At 52.0% G+C, this 27,222-nt stretch overlaps 1 pseudogene; it reads left to right on the forward strand.

Moving 5' to 3' along the window:
• The window catches only part of LOC134149697 (capping protein, Arp2/3 and myosin-I linker protein 2-like), a 30,753-nt pseudogene continuing 3,531 nt past the window's right edge, over nt 1-27,222 (forward strand).

A 27,222-nucleotide genomic window follows, 5' to 3' on the forward strand; every position in this document is an offset into this window, starting at 1 on the left:
ATGGCTGTGTCTCCCAGAGGGATCCCTGCTGAGCTGCAAGGTAAGCGTTATCCACCTCAATGCTTCTTGGCTGCCACGTGGAACTTGCTGATCTGGGGCGTGCTCTGTTGCTCTCATGTCTGTACTGGGGCTGTTGGGGCTGCTCATGGGTTTATTATCAACCCCAGCTCAAGGGGATCTGAGCAGAGCCTCAGACATGGGGCTGCAACACCTGTTCACTTGATGGTGCTGCTTAGACCAAAGGCGTCCCCTAATAACAGGCTGGGTCATCAGGGATGTGGTTTGCCGAGACTTCCACTGACCAGCAGGGTTTTCAGGTGCAGGATGGTGCCACGCACACCTGCAGGCTTGGGATCCCCACACCAGCCAGAGGATCTCCAACTGTTCCGTGGGACAGCCTGACTGGCACCATGCTTGGCAGGGAGGCATGGCCTACAGCCTTGCCGGGGCTCTCAGGCATCAGAAGGGATGTGTGAAATACTGTGACTAGCCACTACCAGGCCTTCAGGGGAAGTTCCCAGACTTCCAAGATCTGACTGAAAAAACAAATGACCACAGGAGGTCAAGGGGCTCTAGCTTCACCGCCACCATTGTTGCTTGTAGTGTGATGGGAAGGCATGGATTGCTTACCAGTCCCCACTGCCAGCAGGGGAGCTAACAGGGCTACCTGCAGCTTCAGTGAGGGCCAGAGGGAGCAGTGTCGTTGTGAAAACTTAGTCCGCTTTGCAAGGAACAGGCAGTTGCAGTTCTAGTCACAACAGCCTGTTCTGAGCAAAAGGTCTGAATCATGAGAAGGAGAGAAGCAGCTAGGCAGAGAGGTGAAACAAAGCTCAAGATGAGAGACAGTAAACAGGAGTGGGGTTTAGGCTTGTCTATAACAACCATAGGAGCAATAGGATTGCAAATGTGGGAAGGCCGGCACACATGACTACTGGTGCACATCATGGCCAAGACAATTTCCAAAATAATGGAAAGGCAGAATACCTCCCTGGATGCACCATGGAGAGGGCAGGACTCAGCTGAGGCACTGAGGAGCTTGTGGTGGAAGGGTACCTGTAGAGCTCCCCACTGACCCTATGACTAAGAGCAGGAAGAAAGGAAGAGAAACAGGGACCCAGGTGGAGCACAGTACCAGATTCCAATGAACAAGGCTATTCCAAAGCACGTGCAGTGTAATCCTAGCGTGGGTAGGCAAACACACATTATGTTCAAGTCAAAGACCAGACATCCTAATAAAACCCTAAGTGAGCCCTGGGAGAAGTCCTGAAGGAGCCCACACAAGAAAGCCAAGCAGTGTGTCTGTGGAGGGCAAACTGGTGGCACCCAAGCACCGTGCTTGGTCCTAACTGTAGCCAAGGCTCCACATGCCAACGAGCAGGTGGATGTGTCTATCACCTGAGCACCAGACAAGATACAAACCAGGTTTGTGAGGAAGTGCACAGCTTTCCTGAAAAGCCGTTCGGCACCGACAACTCAGTCTGATGCAGCATCCAGCACTGCTGCAAATCACGGAGAGCAAATGGTGCCATCAGTGTCTACCTTCAGATGTGGCTAGAGAAGAACTAATTCCTGGAGGTGCATGGGATGTGGGGCTAAATCAGTTCATGTTTGTGAGGGAGAGTGTAATACCAAAACCAACTGCTTCCTTTCTGCAAGGCCACAAAGTAAAGAGCCTCTCCGCCAAAAGGGGTGAATGGCCAGACTGAAGAAAAGGACCTGTGCCTGGTGACAGGAGTTTTCAAACGGCCTCGCACAAGGGGTTGCCACTATGAACACAGGATGGAACTGGGGGGAGGGTGTCAGGGCATGTAGCTAGTACTATATGGAAGTGCCTGGCACTGGCACATCATGAGGACAAATCCATTCTTGGCTCAGACATGGTAAGGACCACATCTCTGTGTCCTGCTCGAAGTAGCCTGGAAGAGTGCTTTGTGCCTTCAGTCTGTGACAACTTGATGGCAGATGCATGCTGCCTGGGGATGCCCACCCTTGCCAAGGAGGAGGTTTGTGATGTTGTGACGCTAAAACCACCACTGTGGTTTAGGGGAGCTGGAGCCATGCACAGACCTTCTCCTCAGAGGGATATGCACATCCAGATCCCATCCCTCTCCCCTTAACCTGAGCCCTCATTCTTGGTGTGGGACTGGGGAGCTCAGGCTGTGTTTGGGGTCACAGGGACCATCTTGGGCATGCTGTGCCATGCACCCTCCTGGGCACCAGATCACAGGGAAAGGACTAAGCACGTCTCCTAGCTTCAGCCAGATCAGTTACACTTGACATTGGTCTTTTCAGAGGGCATCACTGCCTGCCTGGGGATGAAGACGATCCTCCTGGTCAAGAGCATCCAGCTGCAGGTGAAACCCAAGTATGATGACTACATCTCGGTACGTTCAGGGTCCAGCACTCCATCCCTTGGCTGTTAGCCTGAGCTTGATTGGGGTCCCGAAGCCACAGCGCACAGAGGGAGCAGTGTCTACCTCGCTGGGCTGTGCAATAGGGCGGTAACCAGACACACAGTAGGGACTGAAGGGGGTGGTTAAACCCAACCGACTGGGCAAATGGTATCATCAGAGGTATGGAAGACATTTATGTCTGTCTGGATCTTCCCTGCCTGTGCAGGACTTGCAGGGCCAGGCACACATCTGCCCCTCCTCCAAGCACCTTGTAGGGCAAAAACAGGATGGACCCTACTGCAGGTTACAGAGTGCATTGTGTGAATTAGCCAGTAAGTTTTCTCAGCTTATGCTCTCCCCGGTTTCCCCAGGCAGCAACTTAAGTGCTTCAGTGGGCTGTTGGGCTTCAGGGCTTCAGAAAGGCTGTTGCCCGGGGCGGGGCGTGGGGGGGTGCGCTAGTCTGAACAGGATGCCAGCTCCTGTGTTACCCCAGTCCCCTGTCACCCTACTTTCTCCTGCCTAGGTGCTGACCCCCTGGCGAGCCTATGTGCTACTGGTGACACTACCAGTGAGGGTAAGTGTTGGGCTCCCTCTACTCCATGGTAGACCCGTGCTGCTCCCAGCAGGACCCCACTCACTGCCTTGGGATGCCAGCCCCAGTGCGGGACCAGGTGTCCCACATGGTGACACAGGTACCCTGGGTCAGGAGGTCTGGAAAGCCCCAGGGAGCAGTATTAGTCTGTGGGGCTTGCCCGCAGCATGCAGCAGCATCAGGGGCTGCATTATGGCACATGAGGTAGGGTGGGTCAGATAGCAAAATGGGAGAAGGAGCTCAGATCAGGACACTGGCGGCCAGGCTGAGATTTTGGGGCTGGAGGGCTCTGGCCAAGTGCAGGGAGAAGCTGTGGTCAGGCACTGCCCTGGGTCATGGGAAAGAGCTTGGAGTCCAGGGTGCTGATGCATCTCTGTCAGCACTGAGGCTGATCCAGCCCTTCTCTCCCACTAGGTGCACAGCAGTTTCAGCTTTCTGGAGGTGCAAGAGATCACAGTGTGAGAGCCCAGCCTGGTGAGTGGCACTCACTGGGAAAGCCTCCTTGGGCAATTCCCACATGGGGCATGTTGGCACCCGGATTGCCAGGGCACATTCTGCTCATCTCCCCCCTTTGGAAACCCTGGCCTGGAGCCTGCTGCAGGGTCTGGGGGAAGTCGTTGCCCACTGTTTTACATTTGGGGTCACACTGCAAAGCTTTGGGAGCTTCCCACCATATTTATCCGTTGGCCACCTCTAAAGAAATCCTCTTACAGCTTCGCCCATGCTAGCACCCTCTTTAGCCAGAGGTAAGGGGAGGTGCTCAGGGGTGCACCCTGAGGGGAACACAGGTGTCTGCACCCACTCTCCTCCAGCAGACCTGGCCATGCATGCTGCAAAATCACTACTGAGAGCTGTAGGCAGCTCCTGCCTTCCTTGGCATTTGGGTGACACCTCCCGCTCAGCAGGGACAAGGTGATAAATTGCAACTGGCTTACACAGGCAAAGCCAAATTTAGTAGGAAGGTGTTTTAAGCCCTGTTAATCCTCTTAACAACAAGGCATGCATGCATGGTAGATGTAGCAGGCGCAAACCATGAAGGAGAAGAATGGACTGTCCCAAACTGGACATGTCAGCTGAAACCAAGGCTGCAGTTCCTGTTAACCTCTTTCGCTCATTAAGGCACCATCAGCAGTGATAGCCCTGACTTGCAAATAGGGCTTCTGCTGCCTATCATTAGAGAGACAATCCTCTCAGGAGCAGGATGCGTATTTGAGCTGTGCTTTGCTTAGAGATCTTTAACAGGAGCACAGAGTTAAAGAGGAGATAGGCAGAGAGAGCAGAAGAGGAAGCCATGAGCCTTCAGACAGCATAGCATCAGGAGGCTGGAAATGCCTGGTGTCAGCTGACAGCTTCCACACAGACTGGGAAGTACAGGTGGGAAAGTCAGGGGAAGAGCTAGAGCCTCACGTATCCTGGGAGGGGGTATCAGGAGGAGAGGCACATTCTGCCGAGGTATGCTCCAAGGATGCGAGCAGAGACAAGTGATTCGGGGACAGGACGGCATCACCTGGGCACTTACAAGGAAGTGGAAGACAGCTGACTTCAGATCATTGGCCTGTCTCTGAGATCATTCGATTGGGACCGCAGACCTGAGGCTGTATGACAGTTCCAGTGGTTACTCACCCGCCAGTCTGAGTACCTGGCTGGGGCAGGCAGAGACTGGCCCTGCTGTCACACATAGAGCCCTGCTCTGAAAAGAAGCTCCATCTTTATGCTGCCCAAGCAGATAATTGTCATCTCCCTCCTACATTTCAGTGCGTAATTAAATTGGAGAATGTGTTGCCATGGGATTTTTGTAGGAGACAAAAGCTAAAAAAGCATCAAAACCAGATGAGACAATTTCAGGGGGGAAATCTCCATCAGGGGCTGTTTAACACAGCAAACTGACTGTGCCTTAGCTGGGAATGGGCAGATGCAGCAAGCCAGCTGCTGCTATGCAACATTGCTGTCCACCACTTACTTACACTAGAGATGGGACCCTGGGCAGACAGTTGGGTACACAGACCCAGGCATTTCTGCTCTGCTGGCCCTGCCATCTCAATTTTGCAGGGGCTCGCTGTAGCAGTGCGGGCAAAGAGGTTTTTTTTCTCTGCCAGGATAGCGAGAGGCAGAGCTGATCTGGAGGCAGTTCTGAGAGTGGAGGGATGTTTTGTTGAGGATGAGCAAGTTCAGGCACTGAAATCAATGCCAAATGGGGTCTGTCTTGGTCATTTCAATCCCTAAAGCTCTTGGTAAGAAAAGGGCAGACCACTAGCGAAGCTACTGTGTCTTTGAAAGCTAATCACTTGGACCAAGGGAAGGGTAAGGGGGTGTTAATGCCTTGGTCCGGCACATGACAGTATGTTTACTCCATTTCATCCTAAATTCCTGTTGTTCTCAGCCTTACCTCCACTTACAGCGCTCTGGCTGGAATTATAACTACAGAGATTGGATGCTTGCATTACGAGTGCAGCCCTTGCAGTGCCTGGCCAATTGCTGTCACGTCATGTCTGCAGGTTTGGGATGCATCACATTGCCAGTTTTCTCAGATGTTTCCCATCCTTTGGCCTCTGCAGGTTGTCCTAGAAACAGATACGTCTTCTTATGTCATCCGGCTTATGTCATTTGATGATTTGGAGCAAGTTGTCATCCATGTCACCATGTCACTTAAGAAGGTCTTCCCAGATTTGTCCCCTGGGTAAGGGTTCCAATGTCCTCAGGGACTAACATGTAGGAACTGGAGGGACCATGTCACCTTGGAGGAAACATTCTTTGCTCAGACAGAGCCAAAAAGCAGCTTGAATGTCCAACAGGGCCTTTTAATAGGAGGAAACCTTGCTAATGGAAGCCAAATGTTCCTCGTTCCCTGATCACATCGGGAAGAATATTTTTGGTCACTCTCTGGGCCTGGCAAATGGGTTATAGTTAGGCATATATTGCGGTGGGGATGATTTTCTCCCAGCCTGCTCCCTGGTCCTTCCCCCAGAGCACTGCTCAAGAACTTGCCCCCCAACCTGTACGAGAGGGTACGGAGGATCGCAGACTCCCTGGAGGAAATGTTGCAGAGCAATCAAGGGCCTTGTGGTAAGTGCTATTCTCCCTGTACACATACCAGACAGGGGCAGGAGGGTTGGAGTACCTCAGAGATCAACCCAGTATCCACACAGTCATTGTCAGTGGCTATTTGTGGCTCCCCCACGTCTGGTGGCAAGGCAGCTCCTGCACTGGCTTATGTCTGTAGGAGCCCTGCCAGCAGGCTGCACTCTCCACCAGCGTACCCCATCTCACAGAGTAGGAATGAGCTGCAGGGTGTGTGAGTGAGGAGCCGATCTGGCAGGCTGGAGAGATTGCAGCTTCCCAGAAAGGAGCAGGATAGCTGTATGGTGAGGATGCACAGTCACGGATGCGTCTACCCATGAGGGTGTGCAACTAGAGTGGGTTTTATCTACCTCATGTGATAGTGCTGCAGCACCAAGCCTGGGTTCTAGCTATTTGGAGTAGGAACTTTAAAAGCTCCAAGGGTTTTAGTGGGAGAAGAGTTAGACCGACATAAACTGGGAAGCAAGATGGTTGCTAAAAAAAACAACTACATAAACATAACCCTGTCATACCTCTGCTGCCACCACAGCAACGCAATTTGCCTGACATTTCTGACGGGCAAGGGGGGTTGTTACAGCATGGAAATTGGATCCTAGGTCAATCTCTAGGATTGTGGGGTTGTGGCACAGGTTTGGAGCTGAGATGTCTGTGGGCACATTGGAAAAGCAGACTCTGCCCCAGCACCACAAACTAGGAAGAGCACAAGGAATCATAATGAGGTGGCCATAGTGATGTGCTGGGGAGGGCTTCTGCCTGACGTTGGATCTGTGATGTTTGCAGTGCAGTATGTTGGGGCCAGGCATACAGGAGACATGTGGGAAAAGCAGCATATAGTCCAGATGCCATGTCCACCAGGCTGATGTGGCCTGGATATGGTTTCCAGAGCAGGCCAAGCTCCACCTCTGCCATCCCAGTGCCTAGTTTTACAGTCCATGGCCATAACCACTGTGTTTATAAGGAAACAAAACCTCTTAGTAAAAGGATGCTGAGAGAGAACAGGCAATAAGGACCTAGGATTTCCTACATGGATCAGGTGAAGGGAGCAGAGTTATTGCCTCAGCTCCCTGAGTTCTGCATTCCCTTTCAGGATGGCAGTAGACTGAGCAGGACTCTGCAGCCCCCTTGAGGAGGGCAGGGAGAGCCTCTGCCTCCCACTTTTTGCTTTCTGCCTACCCTAAATGTCTCCTCAGTGTTCCCTTGGGGAGGTCTGCTCACAGTGCCCTAAATACTGCCTTCTCTTTGCAGGTGGGTTTTCAGAGACTTATGCTGCTTTATGTGATTACAATGGCTTTACCTTTCGTGAGGAGATCCAGTGGGTAAGCTGACCCACGCTGCAGAAAGGAGACAATCATAGCAGGTTGTTCGGAGGGCATGGCAGAGGGAAGCTTGCTGGTGCCTCCACCCCACTCTGCAGCCACACAGCCATTCCAGGCAGCAGAGGCATCCTGAGAGCTGGGAGTATCTTGGGCACCAGCTACCTCCCAGGGCTGGGAGTATGCCAAGGTCAAGGAACATCCCAGAGGGCTGGGAGCATCCCAGGGATGGAAATTACAGTTTTACGCTGCTTGAGTGCTCCCTTCTCTTTTGATGTGGTGGAATGAAATGTAGAGAGGGATGAGTTACCTTGGATTAGGAAGCTTCCCAGGCTGATGTATAAGAAAAGCCCTTGGAAACCCATAGTCCTGATGGGTATCTCCAAAGAGAAGAGCTGGTGACAGCATAACCAGCCATGCTGGGACACAGCCACAGCAGCACAGGCTGTCCCCCTCCTCCTGTGGGGCACCAGGTGACTGTAATTCACATCTTTCCAGGCCCTCATCCCTGCCATAGAAGGAGTTCATTGGCTTCTTCTGGCCAATCCTTGTGAAAGCGGTCAGGAAGCCACTACAACATAGGGTTGCACCTGTAAGGGACACGTGCTCTTGCTGCCTCTGTCCCTAGGAAGGTTTCAGGCTCTGGGTTTAGGCATGAGGCTCCCAGCATCTGTTTAGGCTCTTGAGAACTGTGGGAAATGGGTTCTGGGTGAGGGTCCCTGATGAATCAGCCTCTGGGCAAAATATAGCTCCTTCCGTTGACAGCACAGCTTGCCAGGCATGCTAGCAGATGTCGAAGCCCTTCCCCAGACCTGGCACTGAGCCCTGTCTGAGTATCTGTCTGTCTGGCAGGATGCGGACAACATCTACCATAGCCAAGACTGCAGGGAGTTCAACCTACTGGATTTCAGCCACTTGGAGAGCCGGTGAGTCATTCAGCCCCACCAGGTGCATCCTGGAGCACACCATTTCTCAAGCACCTTGGCCATGCTGCCCTGCACCCACCAGCACTTGTCTCCTTCCTTGCTGTGCATGGCAGGAGCTTTTCTATTCTCTTGTTGGAGGTTTTTATCTCTTCATGTGTTCCAAGGATGGTAGGTTTATGTCCTGCTGGCTGCAGGCAGATGTTTCCCCAGAGAAATCTCCAAATTAGAAGGAGAATTCCCTCTGAGAGCCACCTCTGTCCCTCCGGGTGGCTGTCTCAAGAGGCCAGAGAGACTTCCCTATCTGTTTTTAACATCTACATAACCCTAAGAACCAGCTAAGGAGGTGAAAACTGAAGGCTGTGTCAGTCTTTCACAGCTCGTATCTGTCAGGTGTTTCCTTATGCAAAGCAGCCAGCTCTGCTAAAAGAGCTGCAAAAATTTGCAATTCTCTGTCTCCCCTCCAGATTGCAGCCCTGCTAGTACCCCAGATTGCTGTTACAGAGGTTTGGGCTTGTAATGAGGCTATGATTTCAGGTTGTGCCCTGAGCCTTACATTCTGGTTGCCCTAGCAGCTCTTCCCATCAGCAGGGGCCTCCAATCCCTCTATACTTATGTATTTAGGCATATTTAGATAGACATAGACATATCCAGAGATGTGACCTTAGAAAGAAGGAGTGAAGGATTATCTGTCGGAGAAGGTAGTTGGCCAGGCTCTCATCTACTAACTGGGAAATAGTAAGAAGGTTTGGGCTTTTCATTTTGGGGAAAATAGGATCTGTGTTTGGTCCACCTGAATGGGGACATTTTTTTGGATATTTCTTTGGACCAGAAAGTCAGAAAGAAACTTCCTGTTCAGTCAAGCATAACATGCACCGTTCCTTAAATGAAGATGAGCTTTAAACAAAAATGGACATTCTGATGGGGACATCCAAATTTTTGATTGATTTTCTTTTCACGGGAACAATCTGGTAAAACTGAGCTCTATTTTTGAGGTGCTTTAAACTCACAGGCCTTCTCCAAAAATGCCTTAGCCTGACTGCTCAGTCCTGCTCTGGTGAACACTGTGTTTGTGCACCCTGGGCCCATTTGTGCAGGTATACCCTGGGGCAGCTGTGGCTGGGTATACCAAAGCTGTTGTGGCTGCGCACCAGGAGGCAGTTGTGCTTGCATGCTCCAGGGTGACTGTTTTTGCACCCTGTGGTGGCTGTGCCTGTGCAGCCTGGGGTGGTTGTGGCAGTGCACCAGGAAGCAGTTGTGTGCGTGTGCCCTGGGGAGATTGTGTTTGTGCATGCTTGTGTGGTTGTGGCTGTGCACCCTGTGGCGGTTGTACTTGTGCTCCATGGAGGGGTGCATAAGAGTGGGGCCCAACTGGCTGCTTTGTCAGGCAGCTACCCTCAGTCTGACCCCTGACTGCCTTGTCCTTGTCACCCTGCAGAGACGAGGCACTGAGTGTTGCTGCCTTGTCCTTCAATCTGTGGTTCACAAAGCTCTACTGCAAGGACTTCAGACTGGTGAGTGCCCATCATGTGGCACAGGTACTAGTGGAGCTGTGTCTCCTGGAGATGGATGGGCTTGATTTGTGCTGGAGGCAGGGCTTGCACCTTCATTAAAGTGGCTGAGGGATCTAAGGATGTCAGAGGGATTCCCAGTTTAGGACTGGTGGGGCTTCTTAATAAGGTCACTGAAATATTAAAGTACACACAGGCCCTGCAGCCTGCCCTGCATGGGTAGAAGACAGCAGAGCTGGACTGCCAGTGTTGTCAGGAGGATGCAGAGCCCTGGCATGGTGCTGAGCAGGATCTTAGCAGCCCTGCCCAGCTCACATTGCATGCATAGTGCAGCGTAGGCCAGCTCACTCCCATGCCAGAGCTGGATGTCCCTGCAACTGGGGTGCTGATGCCACATAGCTTGGACAGGGTGAGAGCCCACTGAACAGCAGCCTTCCCACAGCCTGGAGGCCAGCAGACCTGGCTGCAGCCTTGGTGAGGCTTTGCTTTTGGATGGAGCCTGTCATCCTCGTAGGAGCCAGTGCTGCATCCCCACATGGCTGCAAAGTGGGCAGCCATGCCTCTCAATGGTGCCTGTACCTTTGTCAGACACATAGCCCTTCTTTCTGCAGTGACTTCGCTTAGAGGATGGCCCAGGCACTCAGCAGACATCCTGACTCTGTGCTGCACACTGTCAATCTTGCTGGCAACCAGCTGGAAGACAGAGGTACCCCACACCCCACAGTAGCAGATGTGTTTAAGCTCATGCAAACTGTTATTTTTCTCCTGTCCTGGGCCTTCCCTTCATCTCTTTCCCCAACTGTGTATCCCATTGGCAGCTGGGCAAAGGCAGCTCCCTGCCTGGAAGTGCCTATGGGGAAAGCAACAGGAAGGGGCTGACTCCATTCTCAACCCCTAATTCCCTGTGTAGCCTGATGACGAGCACGTGGAGCAACCCATGGCCTCCTTCTGCACTTGCAAGGCAGCCCAAGCCACTCATCACTGTTGCCGTGCCTGCAGCAAGCAGCTCAGAGAGCTGTCCTTGTTGGCCTGCACTGTGGGGACAATACTTAAGGGTGGCGGAGGCACCCAGACCCCCATTTGCGCTCTCACGGCTGCTCAGGGCTTTCTACTCTTCCATCAGGGATAATTGCCTTCAGCCGGCACTTTGAGAAGAGGCCCAAGGGCCTGCAGAGCCTCAACTTGGCCAGGACATCACTCACTGCTAAAGGTACAGCCCTGAGACAATATTCCCCCCACCCCCTTCAGGTCCCAGTGGGGAGGCCAGTCAGACTGACTCTGTCCACAGCATTTATGGCTCAGCGGGGCCAGGCTGACATCAAAGAATCTCCCAGAGGGGATGGCATGGGTGGGCTGGGGGCCATGTACCCTTGATGAGGCATTTGGAGAATGGCACACTCTGCCCAGAATCAGCTTCACCACTGGCGGCAAATAAAATGTCTCCAAAATGATGTTGCAAAGCCTGGCTGGGCATAGCATACTTGGGTGCACGGGATGAGGAGAAGGAACAGTCCCCCAGAGATGCCATGCACAGGATATGTCCAAGAACACAATGTCCTGCTGCCCTGGACATAGGAAATTGCCCCTTCTTCTACTCCATGGCTCTCCACAGTGCAGGGATGTACTCTGTCCAAGATCCGTAGGGATCTGTTTCTTTGGCCTATCCTCAAGCAGGAGTGAACACATTATGCCAGGCCCTAGCAGCTAACAAAGCCATCTGCTCTTCCCTCCGGCACTTGGGCCTCTCCAGGAACCCCAGCACCCTGGCCATGGATGACACTAGTGTCAGTGCTATGGGCTGAGAAGGGTCAATGCTCTGACATTGTAGGATAGACTGTCTCCTGCACACGTGGGGGGCACCTCTTCCTCTGGTGGCCTTGCTGCTTCTATGAGAGAATTGAGAGGGCTTGCCTTGGTTCATTCAGAGGCTGATCTCTGTGTTGTAGTGGCCCAGGCACTCAGAAGTGGCTGTTGCTGGAGGGTCTGAAACCAAGGTGCTTGGCATCCCCAGGTGCATTTGCGCAGAGGTGCTTGGCTCTCTGGAAAGCCATGGCTGTGACATCTTCCTGCCTATCTGACAGCAGCTGTGGGACTCTGCTGTGGAGACACCTCCCTGTCCTCACGTGAGGATCGGAGATGGCATCTTGAGCAAGGAGACACCCCAGGCACCGAATGGCCCATGCATGGAGTGTGGGTCACTGTGTGATTCATCACCATCTTCACTTCTGCTCTCTAGTTAGAAGGAAGGAAGTTGGCCAGATTGGCTGGGATTCTTGCGGAATAGGGAGTCAGAGGGTACCCAAGGTGGATACCAGGGGTCCTGGATGAGCTTCTGAATCCTCTCTCCTGACAGAGTTTGCAGAACCTCCTCTGCCAGTGCGACTCACTCTCTCACCTCAGCCTGTCTGGCACTGACTGCTCTTTAGACACCGTGAGTATGCAAGCAGGGGGACCCCAGATAGTTATCAGTGCCCAGCTCCAGAAGCTGTGCCACACCCCAGCAGGTGTCCCCAGCCCCACTACTTGCATCCTATGTGGCATGGGACTGTATAGGCCCAGAGGCAGGAAACTTGTTGGGTCAGAGGGGTATGATGGCAGCCAGCTCAGCAATACATTGTTCTGCATCCCGTGGCCTGGGTGGGCTGGGAGACACCAGCTTCAGCAGGAGGAAGAAGAGAGCTGGGAGCAATGGTGGTAGCTGGCAGCCCAAGCATGGGCAGACCTCCTACCTTAGGGTCTCCCACACTGTCTCTTCTCATCTGGCATGCATGAGGTGCCATGGTGCTAGCTGGATCCTTGACCTATCTCAACTTACTCCCTCCTGCAGCTCTTTGGAGCACTGACCCATGGATGCTGCACCAGCCTTGTCCATCTGGATCTTTCCAAAAATGTGTACTCACACAAGTAAGCCCAGCACATGAAAGGGAGGGAATCTGTGCCATGGCTCATCATGGCCCAGTTGGCAGTGACTGTCTGGCATCTCCTGAGGCAGTGGGCAGCCGGTGCCAGCTATAGGCATGCACAGAAGATGATGCTATTTTGTGCTTTTCCTTTCAGGAGGGTGAAAGATGTCTCTCCTGCCATCAAGCAATTTTTCAGCAAGGCCTGTGCCCTCAGGCATGTTTCACTGGCAGTTACAAAGCTGCCTCCAGATGTTGTAAGGTAAGATGGGAGCAGCATGCTGGCAAGACATCCAGCCACTCAGAGTCCAGCTCCAGGGCCTGACCACCCGTGTTACCCCTGTAGAGGCTCAGCAGGGTGATGGAGAGGCTCTGGGTCTGCCAATGGGAGCAGATTATGGGTAAGCGTTGTCCAGTGGGACATGGCTTAGGACTTTGAAGTTAGAGGGGACAGATGAGGATGCTGGATAAGAGTGGCAAAATACAGAGCTCTGCATGCTGGGAAACAACCCTTTCCCTATCCTCCTTGTCCCACTCGGCAGCCCACAGAAGGTGCCCTATGGCAGGTGGCTGGCACCCACACTGCTCTAGCCAATGGCTTTGGTGACTTTTCCAGGGCTTTGCTGCAAGGACTGGCGTACAACAGTTGCATCAGTGACCTTCACCTGGATCTCAGCAGCTGTGAGGTGAGGGGGCAGCCTGTGTAGAGTGAACACCCGTGAGTTGTTTGAGCCCAGCAGCGCTAGAGGCACAGTCTCCAGTCAGGGTATCATATTGTATCCCTAGGGGTGTGTATCCCTGAGGGGAAGAGGCCATGGCAGGGGAGGCAGGTGCTCATTCCCATATGGGAAGATCCATCCCCAATTACCATGGGGCTGAGGTGACCTTCCTGACAGCAGACTTGTATTTGCAGGGCTTGGCACCTTCCCATATACTGACATGTTTCTGTTTATTTCAAGCTGAGGTCAGCGGGGGCCCAAGTCATCCAGGATCTCATCTCTGATGCCAATTCCATCAGTGACCTGGATTTGTCTGATAACGGTAGGTCATTTTTCCTTATCTGGGAGTGCAATCTCCTCCACCTGTGGGCACAATTGCCTCAGGGTGTTCGGCAGAGGCTGAGTTAGACCCAGCATCTCCTAAGCTTGTAGAAGTATCCTGGGGAGATGGAGCAGCTTTGGAGAGTTGAGCAGGGTCACATCAGGCTGTCAGAGATACTCTTTGCACTCTTGAGCCATAGCTGACCTGTTGCCCTTGCCTGCCTATGACTGCACACCTATACTAGGCTCAAAGTGTACCCACTTTCTGGTGCCCACCTGGTGTCCAGAGCTTCGTCTCAGTAGAAGGCTGTGAAATCCCCCACCTTGAACTAGGACCGCGCCTTCTATGCTTGTCTACCTTTTGACCATGCTGCTTAACACAAAATTAGACTGTGCTTAGTCTTTCACTAGCAGCAGCCACAACAGTACAGGCTATGCAAGCATCTAAGCTAAAGGTTTAGTGGACAAAGTACAAAAGGACAACCAAGTCATACCAGTGTTCCACAAGGATGTGAGTACCCAAACACCTGCAGTGGATTCCTCCGAGGCAAATTATCACTTCCCTGAGATTTTTGTCTTTCTTCCCTAAAAACAAAACCTACATGCCTTCCCCAAGACAGGAAAGACTTGTTTGTGCTCCTCTTCCCCACAATGATCTCCTTCCTGCTATCCAGCAGTCTCCTAATGTGCCAGACCTTTTTCATCATTGCATCCAATTCTAGCCAGCAACAGTGGCCCTTACCTCTCATGTCCATGACATTCTTCCCTGTACAGGTCTGGCTTCTTGTAATTTCAACCATGCAACATCAGACTCATGTTAAAAATATATGAGTGCTCATTCTCCATGTACCCATTGCAGTTTAATTCCTGCACTTCATCAGGATCAGTTAGTTAAATGGCAAAATTATTGGGGAAATGTGTAACAAGAATTCAGTTCTGGGCTTCAAAAGTGGTGACTAGGTTAGCTGGACACTTGGTGGAGCCAAGGCAGTATTGGGCCTGTGTGGCATTGGCTCCTTCTGTGCTCGCTGCTGAGCCTACAGAGAGTCAAGTGCAGTTTCTCCAATATTTCTTCAAACACTCTGGAGAGATCAAGGCTGCCTCGACTTACCAGCTAACCTTGCCACATGGCACAGGGCATCTCACCAAATGTGCACATACACAAGTCCATGGGTCCTAACGGGATGCACCCATGAGTGCTGAGGGAGCTGGCTGATGTCATTGCAAGGCCACTCTCAATCATCTTTGAAAGGTCATGGTGATCAGGAGAGGTATCTGAGGACTGGAAGAAAACAAATGCCCCTCCAGTCTTCAAAAAGAGCAAGAAGGAGGGAACTTCTGGCCAGTCAGCTTTGCCTCAATCTCTGGAAAGGTGCTGCGGCAGCTAATCCTGAATACTACTTCCAAGCATTGTAAAGGATAAGGTGATCACGAGTAGTCAGCATGGATTCACAAAGAGGAAAATCATGCTTAAGCAACCTGAAAGCCTTCTCGGGTGGAATGACTGCCTGGCAGATGAAGGGAGAGCAGTGGATGTTGTCTCCTTTGACTTCAGTAAAACTTTTAACACTGTCTCCCATAATATCCTCATATGTATCTCATCCAGGAAAGCAGACTTTGTTCTCTTCAGAGACCTACTTGGAGGAATCTCATGTATTAAGGCCTTAGAAGGAAGGGGGTTCCAGGGGAGCTGGCTAGTATTCAAACATCACTTCCTCCAAGCTCAAGAGCGGTGCATCCGTATGAGTACGAAGTGCAGCAAACAGGGCAGGAGACCTGCAGGGATGAGCAAGGAGCTCTTGGCCAAATTCAGACAGAAGGAGAAAGTACACAGAATGTGGAAGAGGGGACAGGCTACTTGGGAGAATTTTAGGAATGCAGTCAGAGTATGTAGAGATGTGGTGAGGAAGGCTAAGGCCCATTTGGAATTGAGTCTGGCAGGGGATGTTAATGACAACAGGAAGGGCTTCTTCAAATACATCAGTAACAAGAGGAGGACTAGGGAAAATGTGGGCCTACTGCTGAATGGGGTGGGGACCCTGGTGACGAAGGATACAGAGATAGGCAGAATTACTGAATGCCTTCTTTGCTTCAGTCTTCACTGCTAAGGGCAGCCCTCAAGAATCAAAGAGCCTGGACGTAAGGGAGAAAGTCTGGAGAAAGGAAGACTTTCCTTTGGTTGAGGAGGATAGGATTAGAGATCTTCTGGGCAAGCTTGACATCCACAAATCCATGGGCCCTGATGGGATGCACCCAGGAGTACTAAGGGAGCTAGCGGACATTGTTGCCAGGCCTCTCTCCATCATCTTTGAAAAGTCATGGAGAACCGGAGAGGTGCCTGAGGACTGGAAGAAAGCCATTGTCACTCCAGTCTTCAAGAAGGGCAAGATGGAGGACCCAGGCAACTACAAGCCAGTCAGACTCACCTCCATCCCTGGGAAGGTGATGGAACAGCTCATTCTGGATGTCATCTGTAAACATATGGAGGAAAAGAAGGTGACCAGGAGTAGTCAGCATGGATTCACCAAAGGGAAATCCTGCTTCACCAACCTGATAGCCTTCTATGATGGAATGACTGGCTGGGTAAATGAGGGGAGAGTAGTGGACGTTGCGTACCTTGACTTGAGCAAGGCTTTTGACACTGTCTCCCATAACATCCTCCTAGGCAATCTCAGGAAGTGTGGGTTAGATGACTGGACAGTGAGGTGGATTGAGAACTGGCTGAATGGCAGAGCTCAGAGGGTTGTGCTTAGTGACACAGAGTCTAGTTGGAGGCCTGTGGCTAGTGGCGTCCCCCAGGGCTCAGTACTGGGTCCCATCCTGTTCAACTTGCTCATCAACGACCTTACTGAAGGGACAGAGTGTCTCCTCAGCAAGTTTGCTGATGATACCAAGCTGAGAGGAGTGGCTGATACACCTGAGGGCTGTGCTGCCCTTCAGAGAGACCTGGACAGGCTGGAGAGCTGGGCAGAGAGGAACCTCCTGAGGTTCAACAAGGGCAAGTGCAGAGTCCTGCACCTAGGGAGAAATAACCCTACGCACCAGTATGAGCTGGGAGCTGACCTACTGGAAAGCAGCTCTGCAGAGAAGGACCTGAGAGTGTAGGTAAATGACAAGTTGACTATGAGCCAGCAATGTGTCCTTGTGGCCAAGAAGGCCAAAGGCAACCTCATTAGTTGCTCATCTAGCCTGCGCTTCATCAGCTTACATAAAATCATAGGATCAGTAAGGTTGGAAGAGACCTCTAGAGATCATCTGGTCCAACCTCCCTGCTCAAGCAGGGTCACCTAGAGCCAATGGTTCTGTGATTCTGTGGGGGATCTGACTGGGTTATTTGCACCACAGTTGCTTTGACTGGCACAGGGAATGACAGGAGATGATGCCCATGCAAAAGCTGCAGCATTTGAGAGCCCCGTGGCAGGGCATGTACTCTGAGCCTTCAGCTCCCCAGGTAGCTTTCCTTTAAGTGGAGCAGGTAACCAGGACCCAGGCTCTTTTCCAGCAGCGGCCAGGGCTTATGTGTGCCCCAGTATCACTAAGAGAAGGGCAATCCTCCTCCATCTGTGCTGGGGAATGGAATGGACCCGATCAAGACTCAGCTGAAGGATAGCATCTTCATCACAGGATGTGGGATAACTTATTTGGCTACTGACTTCTCTTTCCTCAGGCTCTGTATAATTCTCATTTCACATCTTTCTTGCCACAAACTTCTACAGTTCACTTAATTCAAAGTAATATAACATTGCAAGCTCAGGTTTTGAAATTAACCAAGATGTTTAAAAGCTTTGTCTGAGCTGAAACTCTTTCAGTCCCTGACAGGATCCCTGCCCCATCTGACCTCAGCCTGCCACAGCCTCTGAAGCCACAGGGTTGCGAGAGAGCAATCCTACTTATTGCAAGCATCAGTTCTACAGCCTTTTTAATTCCACCTGCAAGTCCTTGTAATATCTTAAACTGGCCTCACAAAGATCTCACAGTATATCATGCAGTGCCTCTATAGCTAGATCACTCTAGGAAAGCTGACGTGTTCTGCAGTCATTCAGAAACTTGTGCAAAATCAGCTCATGGCTTCCCTGACTCACAAATGCTCCAAAAACTTGCTGCCTTCCAAAAATCTCTAGCCAATTTTTTCCAAAATGTAGCTTTATTTTGTTTTTCCCCAAATAGAAACTCTGTGCTGGAGGGATAGTGAGCGCCTAAGAGCTGCAGGCAGCCCAGTAGTCCTCCAGCTAATATCTCAGCACCGCAGACTTTGCAGTGGTCACTTAATAACAGCAATTGTTTGCTCCATTGTGCTCCAGTTAAAAATTAAAAAAAAGGAGAGGGGAAGACAGATGCCCCTAAAATATTGGCCACAGCCAATGCAGTACCCGTTTTGCAAAGATCAAGGACTCTTATAGCATATTGGCATGCCACTGATTTCTCTGCTTTGTTGGATGGGGGTTGCAAGGAGGATGATGATGCCAGGGAGGGCCCTTCCCTGGCCACAGCTCCATCACTCTGTGTGTGCAAAGGCAGTCAAGGACAAATCTGTGGTAGTGGGTTGGAGAAAATTCCTCTTGGAGTTATGTTGTCTTGGGCTTTGCCTGGTAGGTCTTGGGTGCCCCTTGCCCTGGGACGGTGGAGTAATGGGGTGAGAGGTCCCTGCCCAGATACATGTGCAGCAGCAGGGCCATAAGCCACACTCTAGCCACTTGGGAACCTGCTGACCTCCTCTGTAGGCGTTGGGGTTCACCAGTCCCTTGGAGTCCTGCTGACCTCCTTCCCAGTTTCTGGGGATCACCAGAGTGGGAGTATGGGGATATTCTGTGTTTCTGTGTTTTGCTGTCGATAGGATATAACCTTTGCTTGCTGAATTTTCCTGGGAAAGCTCTAGTCATGAGAATGGGGGTACAGGCCCTAACTACAGGAAGGATGTCTGGGTGCATTCTGGGACAGGGCTGAGGGGGGAAGGCATCAGAAAGCAACTCCTCTGTAGCCCCGTAAGTGCTCCCTGCAGCTCAGCACAGCCTTGCCACCCTAGTTCCAAATCGCAAGACTCTCACAGGGGATATTTATTTGCTGGGTGAGACTCCTCTCAGCCCCTGGTTTTACCTGCCCTCTCAGGGGCAGATGAATAGGTCTTTGCCCTCTGTGGGAGAGCCATGAAGAGGATGAAGACATTCAGGGTCTGCCTGGGATTCCCCTCTGCCAGCCTGCTGGGGCAATATGGCAGGTCTGTGGGTTGCCGTTGGTGGGCCACACAATCACCTTGGTCCAGCTTTTGCGGTCTGGACTGCTCAGAGCATCCTACTGGGTGTCTCATGGCTGCACTCATCTCTCATAGGTTTTGACTCTGATATGGTGATGCTGGTGCTGTCCATTGGCAGAAGCAAGTCCATTAGGCATGTCTCTTTGGGGAAAAGCTTTAACATCAAATCCAAGTAAGTGCAACCTGTGGCATTGTCTTCAGGCCAGTGGCTGCTCTAGCACCACGCATCTGCCTCACTTCTCTCTCTCTCTCCATCTGAGCCTTGGGCCAATCGGGAATGCAAGGAATTGCCTCGTCTTCCCTCAGAGGCCTGCTTGCCCTACTATACCAGGGACTCATGGGGGGACTGTCACCTGCTCCTGACCCAGTCTGTGCTGGAGGGCAGGCATCACAGACACAGGTCACAGCCTCTTGAAACATAGGTAGGAGTCAGGAAGGAGGCTGACAGATGTGTGGTGGCTTTGGGCAAAGGCAGAAGGATTGAGCTTTGCCAGCTGTTCTTGCTGTTCTGGGGGAAGTGATGCTGGGATGCATGTGTAACTATCTGCCTCTCCTGCAGAGATGGGCTGGTGGATGTCCTGCACCTCACTGTCCAGATTACCCAAGAGGATGACTGTGTAGGTACCTCCTGCTGCACCAGGGGCCCTTACTTGCCCCAGCCATCCTGCCTGTGCCCTGCCTCTCATCAACCGCCATGACCCTAGGGCTCTGTGCAGACTCCGCACCAGGGATGCTGTCCAATTTGGCATGACAGACACATCTCTCCCTCCTCTTCCCCTTTCCAGACTCTCCAGTCCCTGTCAGTGGCTGAGTCACGCCTCAAGCTGGGAACCAATGTCCTGCTCAGTGCCCTGGGCTGTAACACCAGTCTCATTGCTCTGGACATCAGCGGCAATGCCATGGGAGACACCAGTGCCAAGATGCTAGCCAAAGCCCTGCAAATCAACACAAAGCTCAGGTAGCACGGGAAGGGCATCTTTCTCACATTGTGGCAGGTAGTCTTGACACAATAGTCCTCATGATACTGATATTACTGAAAGAGGCTTATTGCGGCTCCTTGGCACCACAGATGCAACCGTGCCAGTCCCAGCAAGCAGCTGAATGCTGTGACCATATCTCTCTTGGCAGTCAGCTGCTGGTGCTGACACAGGACATGTGAAAGGCAGGAGAGTAATTAAATCTCTTCCTCTGCATGGCAGTTCCACACCAGCACTTGCCAGCAATTTTCCAGGCTCCCATGAAGTTCAGAGTGCTGGAGCTGGAGCCTTGTGCTCATTATTCATCCATGCTTTGTTATCAGTGCCCTAGGCAAGAGATGGCGGAGAGCAGTTTCTTGTCCCTAAAATGTCACTTTTTTACCAAATTATTCCTGAAAAGGAAAGGTAAAAGTTTCTGGTGGAGAGAGGGAGCTGGGAAAGGTCTGTCAGCTGCAGACATTCCTCTGTGGGACTTCTGCCCCTGCCAGCAGAGTGATGCCTGTCTGAGTAAGGCTGCCCTGCTCTGCATCCCCTCCAGACATCCAGCTACTTTGCAGCCCTCTGCAGGGGAAAAGTTTAGCTTTTGAATCATGAGGTTAAGATTTTTAACCCCATTTCCCTGCCTCCTGGTTTGTGGGGTCAGCTTGGCTGAGGCTTCCTGGCACCTAGCAGGACAGGCATAGCTTGTCATGGCCCCGCCTGTTCCTGGCAGCCAGACACCTGCCCTCTATGCCAGCTATCAGTTCCTAGCTGGAGAGTGGGTTGGTGTCCCATTTGGTGAGCTGACATAGGCTACTGTTTTGGTCTGGAGAGGACTCACTCTTGTACTCTTTGCAGGACCGCGGTTTGGGACAGGAACAACACAACGGGCCACGGACTTCTGGAGGTGGCTCAAGCCTTGGAGAGGTAGAGAGGGGGTTGTTTGGTTGACCTGCCCTGCTACCACCATGCACAAGAGACTCTAGCACCAGGACATCACCATCCCCAAGCCCTCTTCCCACTAAATGCAGAAAGGGTATCTCACTCAGAGCCAGTGGGTTGGAAACAGTGCTTAGGGGAGTTTCCATACACTGTAGTCACTACACGGCCCTGGCCTTGCAGCTAGCAAAGCAACCCACAACCCACTTGTTGACATCATCTTCATTAGTCATCTCTGTTGCTTCAGAGCCCCAAGGCTGGCTGTGGCCCACATTTCCCCTTCCAGCACCATGGATCACTTAAGAGGAAGAGGGACAAGTTTTACAGCCAAGGAGAAAGGTCTTGCTCCTAAGCTGTGGTACCCACCAGAGCTGAGAGCCTACATCAGGAGTGCTGAGGATCTCTATCCAAACCGAGCACAGAGTTTTATCACTCTGAACCATACCAAAGTCAGTGTACGGTCAGCACAGTGTGATCTGCTCAGGCATAGGTTGTTTTTTGTGGGGATCTGGCACTCCGCTTCCTCCTGCCCACAAAAGATGGAAAAAAATGTTCATTTACTGAGACCACTGTGGGGTCTCATACATGGCCATGCAGATGCACAGGGAGGCAAAACACTATAGGGGCTCCAGTGGTTTGAGTCGAGAGGGCCTCAGTCTGAGTGGCCAGAGAGTACAGACAGGCGGCCAAAGTGACCCTGGGGAGTTTACTCATCTGCTCGAGCTTAGCCATCCCCACAAGCCCTGTCATCATGAAAATGCTTTCCCCGTGCAGGTATTTCATGGTGGAGATAAAACCATGAGGCTGATGTGCCAGGGTCTCTGCCACTGCAAGGCAGGAGATGCCATGTAGATGCTTGCTTGCAGCAAAGGGGCTGGTAGTGCCACTGTCCTGATGCTCACCTGTGCCATTGCCTCACATGAACCACACCCTCAAGTCTATGCCCCTGCCAATGAATGATGTGGTGCAGGCATATCGGAGCAACCCTGAGAAAACAGAGGAGGCAGTGCACAAGGTGGGGCTGGGGTCTGGGGGAGATGGGCTGGGATGCCAAAGATGCCTCCTCACAGGGTTATTTACATGCTGCAGATCCAGCCCTGCCTGACAAGGAACCAAATGCGACACATGCTGCCCACACAAACCTTCTGGCTGCAGCAGGGCATCCTGACCACCTCTTCTGAACAGGCAAGTACATGAAACCACCATGTCTGGCTGTACAGCCAGCTGTTCTGCTCCAGCATGAGTAATCTTGGCTAGCACAGGACATCAAAGCAGACCTCTGCCCACCTCACACTGATCCTTGCAAGCAGCACAGACCACTTTTCACTTTTTCTGAGGCCAGGACAGAGCAGGCCATGGAGAAGAGAGCAGGACTGGGCAGGAGGGAAGGAGGCTGAGGTACTCAAGCAGTCTTCATCCTTGTGCTTCGCACAAATTTGGTGCTGAGGAATTTAGGGACTGCTCATCCCCCTCCCCCCCCCCCCACAGTATGCTGCTGTCTTCATGTGCTCAACACATGCTTGCAAGAAATTACCTGCTGTACAGCATTCCTGGTCACTAGTCAGGGAGGACCTTGTGGAGCATTACCTGTATGTGCTCCCAGTGCCCAATCAAGCAGCACCCATGTGTCCTTCTCCTGGGAAATCACAGAAAGGACAGAGACTTACAGTGCTGCTCAGGCACTGGGGCATGACAGCATCTCCTCTATGCTCCAGATGGTGAACGAAATCTACCTCAGCGTGCAGAAGCATGTTGACATCCTGAGCTCCTGCCTGGGCAGGGAAGTGGAAGCTGACATCCTCTTTGCAGAGGAAGCCATCAGGAATGCCAACCTGTCCGTCGGTGTAAGTCTGCCACACTCCCAGAAAATTGTGGTCACCTTCCCTCTGCTTTGCCTTCCTGTTGTGGGAAAGAAACGTTCAATTCATGGGGTTTAAATCCAACACCAAGCACTTTATTGATTTATTAATGACATTTAACTAGCAAACAGTGAATTTTCAAGATCAATATCATAAATGCAACAGATATACATCACATTACTAAACACTTGTAAAATGTTAAAAAGCAGCTTCACATTTCCGAGCCCTCTTCAAATCCCGAGATGGTCTAATCCACATACATAGATACACACAGTTGTGTGCATACCTTCCCCAGGAACCGTGGGCTATAAGCACATCCCCTCTTCAAAAGAGGAGATTCCCCTGCTTGCACCACCTGTCTTCGGGAGCTGCGAATGCTCTGGCTTTGGGCTCACCCATTCTGCTTCTTACAATCTGCTGATGCTGACACTGGTGATAAACCTCCCCATGTTCCTCCAGAGGGTCCCTCCTTGGGGATCCCCATACTCTTAGCTGCATTGGCTGGATGCAGCCTCCCACAACATGGTGAGGAGAATGTTCCACCAGGCCATGATACTGGTGGAGGCCACTCCTGGCAGTGTTAGACTCTGTTAGACTGCTGCTGTTCCCACTTCTCTCTCCTGATTACACATTTTCTTTCTTCTTCTATACTTCCTTTCAAGCTGCCACTTTTTTTTTTCTTTTTTCCCCCATCAAGTCTCTTGGCCACCCCCTAGTTACTGTTTAATCCAGCTAGTGGGCATCTTCTTCCTCAGTGTTATCACTTACTATCTCATCAGCTGCTGTTGCAGGGGAGAGGTGTGGGTCTCTCCACACACCTGAGCCTGTGCCCCTATCCCAAGCCTGTCACTATGTCCTCGTCCCTGTGTACCAAATATCTCTACATGAGCTGGCGAGGCCAAGAGCCATGGTGCCTCCCCAGCTCCACTGGGCTTTTCCAAGAGATACACTGCATCTCTCCATCCCAGCAGGAGGGAAAATTTGCACAAATCTACGAGCAGTTTGTTAGAGACTGGAGATGTAGAGAACTGCTGGGGGCCAGAATTTCCTTGAGGCCGCACCAGAAAGGATTTGCGTCAGGTGTTTTGGGGACAGAATTGCTTCAAATACAGACCATCACAACTGCTTGCTTGCAAGGGGCTGGCACTGACTTTACAGCCTACAGTGAGACCTAACAGGGTGGGGGATGCTACTGCAGACAAGGAGAGGAGGGGCTTTCGCCACTTACTGCCAAGTCTCCTGGTAGCACCTGGAGGTTATACCATGGTAAAAATGTTCTGCAGGGACCTGGCGCTGTTCTCCAAATGTTGGGGACAAATGGTTGTGCATGGTGAGTACATATTCCTGCAACAGGGTGAGAAAGAGGTTACTCATCAGCTTCCTGGGTTAGGGACGGTCTCTAGAGAGATTTAACTAAAGAAGAGAGTGCTGATGCTGCAGAGATACTGGAAGGGATAGGAAAAGATAAGCAATGTGAGAGCAGATTGTCTGGGCACAATGAGAGGAGAGCTAATAGACTCTGGGGGCAGTGCGCAGGGAATGACCAAGAGGGAGAAGAACGCAGAGAGTCTTTTGGGGGGGCAACTTCAGCCCAATGTGGCTGGTAGATCCCTGGGTGTCCCCAGCTAATGCAAGGAGAGCTTTGCTACAAGGCAGCTGTGGACCAGGACTGAGCCTACCATACATGGCCAAGCAGAGGAAAGATAATTTGCTATAGGCTCTTCCACACTTTCTCTCCACCCCTTGCAGATTTTGCCTCTGTTGTATGAAGCAGGAAACACCCCATACCAGAACGGCAAGCTGCAGCATAAGATGGAATGTCTCACAGAGGAAGCGTCACAGGCCTGCGGCCAGGAAATCCAGGTGGGTGCCTGCTAGGAGCCACTGCAGCAAGCAGGGAGCCACCAGTGGCATGGGATGCTTGTCAGCCTCGGCCCAAGATGTGACAAAGCCCCAGAGGCAGGGACTGTCCTGCCAAAGGGATGACAGCTGCTCTGAGCCTGACACACAGTGTGCTCCAGCAGAGCACCTACTGTGCACCTTCCATCACTCAGGTCCCCTCTGTACACAACATCTCCTGAGACAAATAGGAAAACATCTGCATTCTGATAGAAACGATGCATAAAATTCCTTTTTCCCACCCCTAAATTCTGGATTTGCTGCAGGCAATCATGCAAGCCGTATTGGACACAGTGCACAACCTGTGCCCGGCCATGGTACAGAAGAGGGGAGTCAGGGACCAGCTGGTCAATGCCATGTCAGAGCGCATCTATCTCCAGGACCCCCTCAACCTCGGTTCTGTCCTGGACCGGATGGTCACTGATGTCTTCAACAAGCTGAAGTGGGTGACATGACTTTTTCCCTTTTTGCTCAGCTGCACGTTTAAGGGGCTGCTCCACAGCTGTCTCTCTCCCATGGGGCAGCTCAAGACTGGAGTCACCCCATATGGCTGTGCTGCCAGGGAGAGTGGCCTTTAAGGCCAGACGCATGGAACAGGGAAGGGGACGTCCTGGTCTGTGGAGGTGCCAGCCCATCCAGCCCAAAGGGTTTCCAGGTAATTTCTTGCACTGGCAGCCACAACCTCCTCCTGGCACAACAGAGAGGTCTGCACGTGCATATGCATGGGACAGGATACGCCTGTATGCGACGCATATGTACGTATGCATGCATGGTGTAATAAATTGTAACTATTTGTTCATTGTTTAGAAGGAGGTTTTACAACAATCAGGGTTGAGACATGGTGTCAGACAAATAAATTATGGTAAGCACAAAAGCTTATATGACCCCTTGTGGAACCAGTGTCGGGGCCCTAGCTATCTTGCAGGACTATGAAGAGCTGAAGTAAGCAACAAGCTGCTCAGAGGTTTTGAAGGTAAAAGGACAAAGAAAAGATAAGCAGGCGCCTGTAACTTTCTCGCAGAACAGCATCCCAAAAGGGAGTCAACACAACAGATAAGCAAACCCCTGTGATCACTCACAAGGAGACAAACCAAAATAAAGAGACAAAAGAAGACCACGGTCTTCCTCTCCACGACCACCAGAGAGCTTCAGACGACCCCCCCAGCAACTCACACATGCGCGGGACGCACCGGGAGATTACAACGCAGACTATAAAGGGGGGGACTGTGTGTGAGGGAGGCGCGCGCCGTTGGCGGAGCTGAGACTCCCCGGCCGCCCAGCGCTGTTTTGCTTGTGGCTGCTTACTTAATTAAATAAATTATTCACATGATTTAACAAACTCTCTGTATGAATTAACCTTCAAGAGAGTAACTTATGACACATGGTGTATAATTTTGCCTTCCTGTGTGGCCTCCCAGGATTTGGTGAGTAAGGGAGATGTACCTACTGCTGCCCACCTGCTGCTCGGGCCTGGTCCCAGATGATGGCCATGCTTGCTTGCAGGTGCAACCTGTGGCCTGTGAGAACAGTGAGGACAGAAGCATCACCCGTGTGGATGAGGGCCTTGAGGACTTCTTCACCAAGAAGCTCATCACAGAGGACCTGCCGTAAGTGAAAGGGGGTGCCCACAGTCCTCTCAGTAGTGCTGGCCCAGCAGCCAGCACCCCCCAGCATTCTCCTGTCCCCTGGTGCACCATGTTTCTGCAGACTACCACCACCTGCAATCCACACTGCCATGCAAACATTGCTGGCTCAAGGTCAGGGCCAAGTGCTAAAGGGATACTTGTGAAAACAGCACCATAGCACTTTTTACCCTAGGCACCTGGTAGGACAGAGCTCTGCCTGGCCTCAGAGAGCATTTTCAAGGGCAAATTGGCAGGAGGACATTGTGAAGGCACTTGTTGGGTGAGATGCAGGCAGGGCTGGCTTCCCACAAGCTTTGGGGGGAGGACAGTTGTGTAAGAGTTGTGGGGGTCTGTCCCACAACAAGGAGGGAATGATCCACCAGGGTCTAGATGAACCATGCTGTGAGAGCTTCCCCAGGTCTACCCAGGGCTGGCTGAGCCCAGCATCCGGGGCTGGCACTGGGTCCTTGGGTCAAACACAACCCCTCGGCAGCCCTGACCTAGCATTTCCCAACGCCTCATCTCTCCCCAGCCCCACAGCACAGGGGACCTGCCCTGGATCAGCCCTTCTGGCATCTTCAAGCTCTCGCACCCTCAAGAAGAAAATTGGGACCATTTTTGCATTCAAGAAGCCCAAGTCCAGCCAGGGCTCAAGGTGTGAGAAGGAGCCTGAGGGCAGTGTCACAGCCCCCAAAAGCAGACGGTCGGTGCTCAGTGACATTTTACAGCCCCCCAGCAAGGCAGGAGAGCCACTGAGCAAGTCTGAGGAGGGGAGCCTCGCTGCCGAGCCCCAGGCAGAGCCTGAGCACAGCCAGACTCCTGACTCTGCCTGCAGGATCAGGCCCAAGTATTCACGGGAGGGCAAGTCTCAGTCACTCGTACTGCTGTCTGGGGAGGATGAGGACACACTTGGGGTCAGGCACGACAAGGTAAGCACTGCCAT

The sequence above is a fragment of the Rhea pennata genome, chromosome 21 (assembly GCF_028389875.1).
Source record: "Rhea pennata isolate bPtePen1 chromosome 21, bPtePen1.pri, whole genome shotgun sequence".
Lineage (NCBI taxonomy): Eukaryota > Metazoa > Chordata > Aves > Rheiformes > Rheidae > Rhea > Rhea pennata.